General features: G+C 35.3%; 1 protein-coding gene across 2 annotated transcripts in view; it reads left to right on the top strand.

The window, feature by feature from the left end:
* The first annotated feature begins 6,932 nt into the window (after positions 1-6,932).
* Positions 6,933-9,841, top strand: part of LOC137622298 (hepatocyte nuclear factor 4-gamma-like) — a 33,117-nt gene continuing 30,208 nt past the window's right edge. The window contains exon 1 of one of the 2 annotated variants that reach the window (XM_068352860.1): positions 6,933-7,076. The gene's annotated coding sequence lies outside the window, so the exon portion shown is untranslated. The remainder of the gene's footprint in view (positions 7,077-9,841) is intronic. The other variant, XM_068352861.1, reaches the window with a different exon arrangement.

The raw sequence follows: 9,841 nt of genomic DNA, 5'->3' as shown, positions 1-9,841 counted from the left end.
CTGCTTACCATAGCTAAAGAATCTCTTCTACTCTTACCACTGAACAATTACAGTACAGTAGTTAATCCCTTGGGTGAAGAAGAATTGTTTGATAATCACAGTATTGGCAGGTGTATGCGACCAGAGGAGAATTGTAAAGAACAGGCCAGACTATTCGGCATATGTGTAGGCAAAAGGAAAGTGAACCGTAACCAGAGAGAAGGAGCCAGTCAAAGGACCCAATATCTCTCTAGCGGTAGTATCTCAACGGATGGCTAGTGCCCTGGCCAACCTACTACCTATTATAACCAGAAGCTAATCTTGCTCGTACCAGTGAATCTACTTCGGCCACATACCCGCATCTATAAATCACAGACCTGCACCACACCACAGACCAACAATACACGGTCTGTGCCTACACCTAGTTACCTAGTACCTGCAGACCTAAATCATTTCACACCTTAACCTGTCGTTAGCCTTCCCAATCTTTTACCTGTCCTGTGTGGGGGTGTATTCTTCGAACGAGTGAGTCATTATAGACAACGAGACAGCACCTCAAAGACGGGTCATGGACAGAGAGTTGAAAGTACTCGAGGGAGATATATGTCACCTGAGATGTCTGACGGATAAAATAGCAATTAACTCTGACTCATTCGAAGGTGATTCAGCTCGTGTTTCATAAATGAGTTAAACTGGGTTATCCAGTCTTTGAAAAATGTCACACCCACACACGTGTGCATGTATATATATATATATATATATATATATATATATATATATATATATATATATATATATATATATACTGCATATATATTCATATATATGTAGGCTATATTTACATACATACATAACATAAACACACACTAATATATCTGTATATGGTATTCTCAATTTTAACACACACACACACACACACACATATATATATATATATATATATATATATATATATATATATATATATATATATACATACATATATATATATATATATATATATATATATATATATATATATATATATATGTGTGTGTGTGTGTGTGTGTGTGTGTGATATTTAATGAGAGAGAGAGAGAGAGAGAGAGAGAGAGAGAGAGAGAGAGAGAGAGAGAGAGAGAGAGAGAGAGAGAGAGAGAGAGGGGGGGGGTTGCACCATAGATACCGTACATGGTGAAATAATTACCCAGGCATATGACAAGGGGGAAAAAATGGATCTAACACCATGAATTAAAATCAAAACCAATCTAACCACTAAGTCTAGAGCTTTTTCTCCTAGTAAAGATTTTTAATTTTTAAATCAGATTATTAAAATTACTGATTTTGATTAACAAACCTTACCTGAATCTTCTGTGGTATAGTGAAGTTACTGTAACATATTGCAGTCCCCTGACTCTCGTCGTTGGTAAGAAGGTTGCACTATTTTCTTTCCAAAACATTGAAAAAACAAATCGTATAGACAAACACAATTTACGTTAGTGTCACAAAGACAAAACCAAGTAATTCTAAGTAAAACACACATAATAAAAACAAATCGTTCGAAGAATCACATCTATCGGCCGTAACCAAAACAATCCAGACGAAATGGGCATAGGTGGATGATAACACGAAGCTATGAGAAAAAAAAAAAGTTCCGATTAGCAGTGCAGTAACAGATGTCGGTCGGCAGGTACGTAGGCTACGCAAGTGTGTAAAGGTCAGTTTCATTCATAAAGAGCTGGTCAAAAGGTCACTTTCATTCACACAGCCAGTCTGGTATGTATCGACCTCTCGCCCTAAGGTCGAAGGACACACCAGTTCCAATGTCGTCTTGACAGAAGAAGATGGTTTGTTTTGGTGAACTCGTGACGTCACGCTGTTGAGGGTCTACGAGCGTCTATTTTTTCTTGAAGTGGAGTTGATTTTTTATAATTTCTTGAATATTGATTAGCTTAACTTTTATCTATTGCTGGGACACCAGATGAAGCAAAAATCAATTAAACATAATAACCTAATTTTGTAAAGGAATACCGTAAATAAAAGCGAGGTGTACCGTTAATATTTAAATTTAATTTGATTAACTTTTCCTTTTCAAAAGTAAGAATATTCCTTCAAGGATATATATATATATATATATATATATATATATATATATATATATATATATATATATATATATATATATATATATATCATTCGTTACTAGTCCACTGCATACATAACAAAGGCTCCTACATGTCCTTCCTCTTGCGTCTGTTTATGGTCTTTCTATGCCGCCAGTCCACGGTCGCAAATTTTCTTAGTTCGTCAATCCATCGCCGTCTCTTCCGTTCCCTGCTTCTTTTTCAATCTCTACTGATCATTTCTCTGATTCATAATCTCCATTTATTACCTGTCATTCTCACTACATGTCCTACCCATGTCCATTTATTATCTGTCATTCTCACTACATGTTCTACCCATGTCCATTTATTATCTGTCATTCCCACTACATGTCCTACCCATGTCCATTTATTTTTCTTACATATTAGAATATCATACGCTTTAGTTTGCTCTTGTATCCATGTTGTTCTGTGTGTGTTTGGGTGAGAGAGAGAGAGAGAGAGAGAGAGAGAGAGAGAGAGAGAGAGAGAGAGAGAGAGAGAGAGAGAGAGTTACATGCCATCCTCATCATAACCATCATTATAGATATCACTCACCATTAACAAAATACAATCACCATCATATCCATCTTCATTGTCATCATTTCTACCCATAACACGAGTTGACTGATCAGTTCAGATCAACCTGGCGTCTCAATATTATCATCATTATTATCATTATTACTTGCTAAACTGCAACCCTAGTTGGAAAAGCAGGATGCTATAAGTCCAGGGGCTCCAACGGGGAAAACAGCTCAGTGAGGAAAGGAAACAAGGAAAAAAATATTCTAGGAACAGTAACAACATTAAAATAAATATCTCCTATATAAACTTCAAAAAATTTAACTAAACAAGAGGAAGAGAAATAAGATAGAATAGTGAGCCCGAGTGTACCTTCAAGCAAGAGAACTCTAACCCAAGATAGTGGAAGGCCATGGTACAGAGGTTATGGCACTACCCAAGATTAGAGAACAATGGTTTGATTTCAGAGTGTCTTTCTCCTAGAAGAGCGTCTTTCCATAGCTAAAGAGTCTCTTCTACCCTTACCAAGAGGAAAGTAGCCACTGAACAATTACAGTGCAGTACTTAAACCCTTGAGAGAAGAAAAATTGTTTGGTAATCTCAGTGTCGTCAGGTGCATGAGGACAGAAGAGAATACGTAAAGAATAGGCCAGACTATTCGGTGTAAGTGTAGGCAAAGGGAAAAGGAACCGTACCCAGAGAGAGGGATCCAATGCAGTACTGTCCGGCCAGTCAAAGGACCCCATAACTCTCTAGCGGTAGTATCTCAACTCATGAAAAACTTATATGATGTCACTCGTTGGCCCAGGATGAGGGAAAGTCGAAACCACGCCGAAGCTCAGAGCCGTCAATCGAATGTAATTCGACGGGGGTGTTTTATCATCACGATTCTTGCTGGGATACGAAAACATCGTGATGAAAATATTGTTTTATGTAAGAGTGATGATATTTTATTCATTGTTTTAGTGATACGCTACTTCAGATTGAAGTAAAGAACCCTTTTTATTATTATTATTATTATTATTATTATTATTATTATTATTATTATTATTATTATTATTATTATTATCAAATGAAATACATCTGTGTATATAAATATACAGTAGTATATATTTATCAATCTATATATAGATACTAATATATACATATATATACATATATATATATATATATATATATATATATATGTATATATATATATATATATATATATATATATATATATATATATGTATATATATATATATATATATATCAACACGGTTAGAGGTAGATTTTAATATTAATTATTATCATTGTGAAGTACAATAACACAATTAAAGGTAGATTTTGTCATATTCACATTCCAGTACTACTACTACTACTACTACTACTACTACTACTACTATATAATAGTTCATTTGAGAAAGCAGAAAGATAATGATATAGAAAATACAATTTAAAGTGAAGGTGCAAAAAGGAGTCTTACTGGGTGGTACAGTTCTTGGCTCTTATTTGGTAGGATGTGAAACACTCCTGATTTACTACCCACTATAGTCAATTTTTTTTAGTGAGGCAGATTTGCACCGACTCGCAGGGATGCTCTTTTAGCTCCGGTATTTTCCTAATAGCTGATTGGTCGGAAGTATTTTTGCCCGAATACTTCCGACCAATCAGCTATCAGGAAACTTTTCCGAGCTAAAAGGGCACCCGTGCGAGTCGGTGCAAATCTGCCTCACTAAAAACAATTGACTATAGTCTACACAACTATAGATGGGTACAAAATTGTACTGGGGCTAAGAAAAAGGGTATGTGTGTAGCAGCTTCACCTTTATAGATTTGGTGAGAAGATGGAAGGTTACACACACACACACACACGCACACACACACACACACACACACACATATATATATATATATATATATATATATATATATATATATATATATATATATATATATATATATATATCATCCACTGCAGGACAAACACCTCAGACTTGTCCTTCCATTCGCGTCTGTTTATGGTCTTTCTATGCTGGTCTATGCCAGCAAATTTTCTTAGTTCGGCAATCCATCGTCTTCTCTTCCTTCCCCTACTTCGTTTGCAATCCATAGGGGGACCAATTCTCCTATTCGTAATGCACACACACACACACACATACACACACACACACACATATATATATATATATATATATATATATATATATATATATATATATATATATATATATATATATATATATTTCGTACACCTGATGGAATTTTTATTTTCTTATATTTGGAGAAAATTACTTCACCTTATAAAACACATTTTATCATCAGTATATTTATCATACACCTTTTTAAATAATTTTCTCTTCATATTTACAATTTTGCTAAGCATACGTCGAAATTAATTCTGTCGAAATTAATTCTGTTAAGATAAACCAGTTTGAATTTATTACATGAATTTTTTTATACAAATACTCAAATTTAATTTCTATCAAAGTTTTTTCATTTGTTTTTATGTACAGTTGGACACAGGAAATCTTGGCACACCTCATTCTGATGAATTGCACCCTGTATATATCATCAGCCGTTGCTAGTCCACTGCAGGATAAGAGCCTCAGACATGTCCTTCCACTCGCGTCTGTTTATGGTCTTTCAATGCCGGTCTATACCAGCAAATTTTGTTTGTTCGGCAATCCATCGTCTTCTCTTCCTTCCCCTACTTCGTTCGCAGTCTCTAGGGACCCATTCTGTTATCAAACAATGTCCCTCCATTGTCTGTCATTCTCATTACATGCTCTTGCCATCTCTATTTCTTTTCCTTGTTAGAATATCCTCCTCTTTTGTATATTCCTATCTTTCCTGGGTTCGAACCCAGATATGCCAGAAAGTGTTGTGGTGGCCTATTTGAAACGTCCCTGGCTGGTGATCACCAGACTCGGGTTCGACTCCCGCTCAAACTCTTTAGTTTCTTTAGTGTCTACAACCTCATCATCCTTGTGAGCTAAAGATTGGGGTTTTGGTGGAACCTATAGGTCTACCTGCTGAGTCACCAGCAGCCATTGCCTGGCCATCCCTGGTCCTAGCTTGGATGTAGAGGAGGCTTGGGGAGTTTATCATATATAAGGTCAGTCTCTAGGGCATTGTCCTGTTTGCTAGGACAATGCCACTATCCTTTGACGGTATTTTGAAAAACTGAAATTATTCTAGGCAACTTCAAACCTCACACTCCTAGACGTCAGTTTGAGTTCCACCCGACATGAAATAGCTTCTTCGTTCATTTTGGCCTTAGTTTCAAGGTTTACATTAGATGTTTTCTAACAAGGCCTTTGCAGTTAACGTGAATATTTCTGCGGTGGGTTTCATCCAAGGTTCTGCAGCTAAATTATGTTTGTGGCCGTGGTGGTTAATTTATTATATGTATATATATATATATATATATATATATATATATATATATATATATATATATATATATATATATGTGTGTGTGTGTGTGTGTATGATATATATACACTTTATATATATATATGTAATATATATATATATATATATATATATATGTGTGTGTGTGTGTGTGTGTGTGTGTGTGTGTTTTTCGTGTGTGTGTGTGTTTATATACATATCTATAGATGGACAGATAGGCAGATAGATAAGTTTCATTAACCCCTAGGTAATAATTCAGTGATAGAAAATTGATTCCTCTCCTAAGGTATAACATCGACTCTTCCAGCTTCGCCTATTTGTTTATTGTGTGTGTGCATGTGTGCGTGTGCGTACATGTGTGTGTGCATGTGATAGAGGGCTGGAATGTTATGTATGTATTCCCGCATGTGCTCAGGCATCTTTGTGTATACATACGTCCACAACTGCATAATTAAGACACTTGATAATTGTAGAGTCTGGGGTGAGACTATTTGTATGAATAATGAAGTCCAAACTGTTAAGAAAAATATATTCAGCGAGAAACAAAAGTGAAATTGTGGACTTAAAGATGGTGTCAAATATTTCGATTCTAATATTATGTAATTTTAACAGCAATCATCGAAAATCTCTTTATATATAATTTTTAGACTGATTTGAGTATTTCGAAACACCTCTTAAAATTCCAGCCACGATCAGATCTCGAGGGATTTCTGAGACAACGCTATCAACCAAGAACCCACGCTATCACCGGTATCACCTCCGTTATCAGCTATACCTTTAAGGCGCGAGTCGATTAGGGCGATCTGACCGATGATTTATCGCTGGAAATTGACCCTTAGTGCTCCCCCACTCCGGACGCCAAAACTCCTTCAGTTCTTCTTCTTCTTCTTCTTTGCTATCAGCTGGAGATGCCAGTTCGCTTTGAGTACGGCCTCTCCTCCTCCTCCTGCTGTTGTCGTCCATCCAGTGCCAGCTAGGCGCCCCAGTTTCGTTGATTTCTTAGTGCCCTGCGCTCACCCGACGCATCTTGGGATCAGCTGAGCTTTTAACTCGTCTGTAGGTTTTATATAGTTTGTTTTAGCTGTTAAATTGTCGCTAAAGCCCTCTGGGTGATGAAGGCATAGTGGCCAGGCTTGTGACTTCTGTCTATCATGATTCTCTATGTTACTATAACCTTTTTCATGTCTCTCTCATACTCGCATATAAGTCATGATTGATGACGTCACAGTGTTCAGGACTATGACGTCACTTTATAAACGCAGGTAAGTTTGCAGTTTAATTTCTCATCCATTCTCCTTTGGCTGATTATATATCAGAGTGATTCTCTTCATTCTCTAAATTCTCTTTCATGTCATCTTTATTTCAACTTTCCGTAAATAATTCGATATTATCGAAACTTATTTAATGCTTCATCGTGTGTCCGAGAGCTGTTTGGGCATATATTGGTGAGAGAGAGAGAGAGAGAGAGAGAGAGAGAGAGAGAGAGAGAGAGAGAGAGAGAGAGAGAGTATGTGTGTGTTTGTGCTGTTTGTAATGAATTGTAAATTTGTGTTTGTACAGACAACTGTTTGTGACTGTCTATACAGGATTGACGTTATGAATTTGGGACAGAATCATTTTATTATGGCATTTTTACGATTAGTAATATCAACAATAACGATAATAATAATAATACTTTTTATATATATTACCTACACATACAACACACATACATACATATACATACACGCACACACACACATATATATATACTCTGTATATATATATATATATATATATATATATATATATATACATATATTATATATATATATATATATATATATATATATATATACTGTTATCATCATCATCAGCTGTTACTATTCCACTGCGGAAGAAAGGCCTCAGGTATGTCATTCCACTTGCGTCTGGTTATGGTCTATTTATGCCAGTTCAGGCTCAACACCCACAAATTTTCTTAGTTCGTCAATCCATCGTCTTCTCTTCCTTTCCCTGCTACTTTTCCAATCTCTCAGGACATATTCTGTCATATATTTATCTTATATGTATACCGTATAGTATGCAATATACATATAAGATAAATATATATATATATATATATATATATATATATGTATATATATATATATATATATATATATATATATATATATATATATATATATAAACGTTTGGAAGATGGCTTTTAAGATTTGATTATAAGAGAGAGAGAGAGAGAGAGAGAGAGAGAGAGAGAGAGAGAGAGAGAGAGAGAGAGAGAGATTCCAGTAATAACTTTATGACATTATTATGATAAAATCAGGTCAGTAGAAGCACATGGGTCAAAGGTTCAAGGTCAGGTCAGTGAATTTAGGGTCACGGGTATAAAAAAAGTAGTTTGACGATTATTAAGCATTTGTTTTGTAATATCTTTTCCGATATTTAAGCATCAACTTTTATTATTATTATTATTATTATTATTATTTTTATTATTATTATTATTATTAGCTAAGCTACATCCATGATTGGAAAAACAGGATTTTATAAGCCCAGGGACTCCAACAGGAAAAAATAGCCCAGTGAGAATAGGGAATAAGGAAACAAATAAACTATATATGAGAAATAATGAATGAAAAATATCAAATATTTTAAGATCAATATTTTCATAGCTGTCTTTGTAAATATAGAATTAATTAACTATTATGATATTTTTTTACGAAACAAAGAACATTTTTTAAACGAATTAAAAAACTCTTAACATAAACTTTAATTAGCGAATGATTTTCAGATAACCTTATCTCACAGATATGGTCCTCTCGCAGGGTGGAACTAAGCCTATGGTCAACCTCTAGATAGGGATATATGGTGAATACACCAACCTTCCTCCCACCACGTCTAGTCTTTGTCCTCCCTTTTACCTATAGTCCATTTCTTTTAGCGATGCATGTTTGCACCGCCTCGGGGCGGTGCCCTTTTAGCTCGGAAAAAGTTTCCTGATCGCTGATTGGTTAGAATTATCTTGTCCAACCAATCAGCGATCCGGAAACTTTTCCGAGCTAAAAGGGCACCGCCGCGAGTCTGTGCAAATATGCATCGCTAAAAGAAATGGACTATAGCGTGTTTGACAGTAAGAGAAGACATGAAAAATTTACCCAATTTGCCTCATTTAACTTTTTCCTGAAGCTACACCGACTAATTCAGTTTTTCATTCTCGTGAAATTGAGTCTTCTTTTGTCTTAATACAGTGTAGACACATATAGCATTGTTATTATCATTATTATTATTTGCTAAGCTACAACCCTAGTTGGAAAAGCAGGATGCTATAAGCACGGGGGCTCCAACAAGGAAAATAGCCAAGTGAGGAAAGGAAACGGAAAAAAAAAATTATTTTAAGAAGAGCAACAACATTAAAATAAATATCTCCCATATAAACTATAAAAACTTTAACAAAACAAGAGGATGAGGATTAAGATAGAATAGTGTGCCCGAGTGCACCTTCAAGCAAGAGAATTCTAACCCAAGACTGGAAGACCATGGTACAGAGGCTATGGCACTACCCAAGATTAAAGAACAATGATTTGATTTTGGAGTGTCCTTCTCCTAGAAGAGCTGCTTACCATAGCTAAAGAGTCTCTTCTACCCTTGCAAGGGGGAAAGTGGCCACTGAACAATTACAGTGCAGTAAGAAGAATTATTTGGCAATCTCATTGTTGTCAGGCATATGAGGCAAAGGAGAATATGTATTATATAAGGTGGTTTGAAGGTTTCTCTTGGTACCAAATATTTTACCAATTAACCACTAATTTCTATTTACAGTTGTGTGCAATTTAGATTCTATT

The sequence above is a fragment of the Palaemon carinicauda genome, chromosome 29, assembly GCF_036898095.1.
Source record: "Palaemon carinicauda isolate YSFRI2023 chromosome 29, ASM3689809v2, whole genome shotgun sequence".
NCBI lineage: Eukaryota > Metazoa > Arthropoda > Malacostraca > Decapoda > Palaemonidae > Palaemon > Palaemon carinicauda.
The sequence above is the reverse complement of the archived record's forward strand: the minus strand, read 5'-3'. Positions and strand labels throughout refer to the sequence as shown.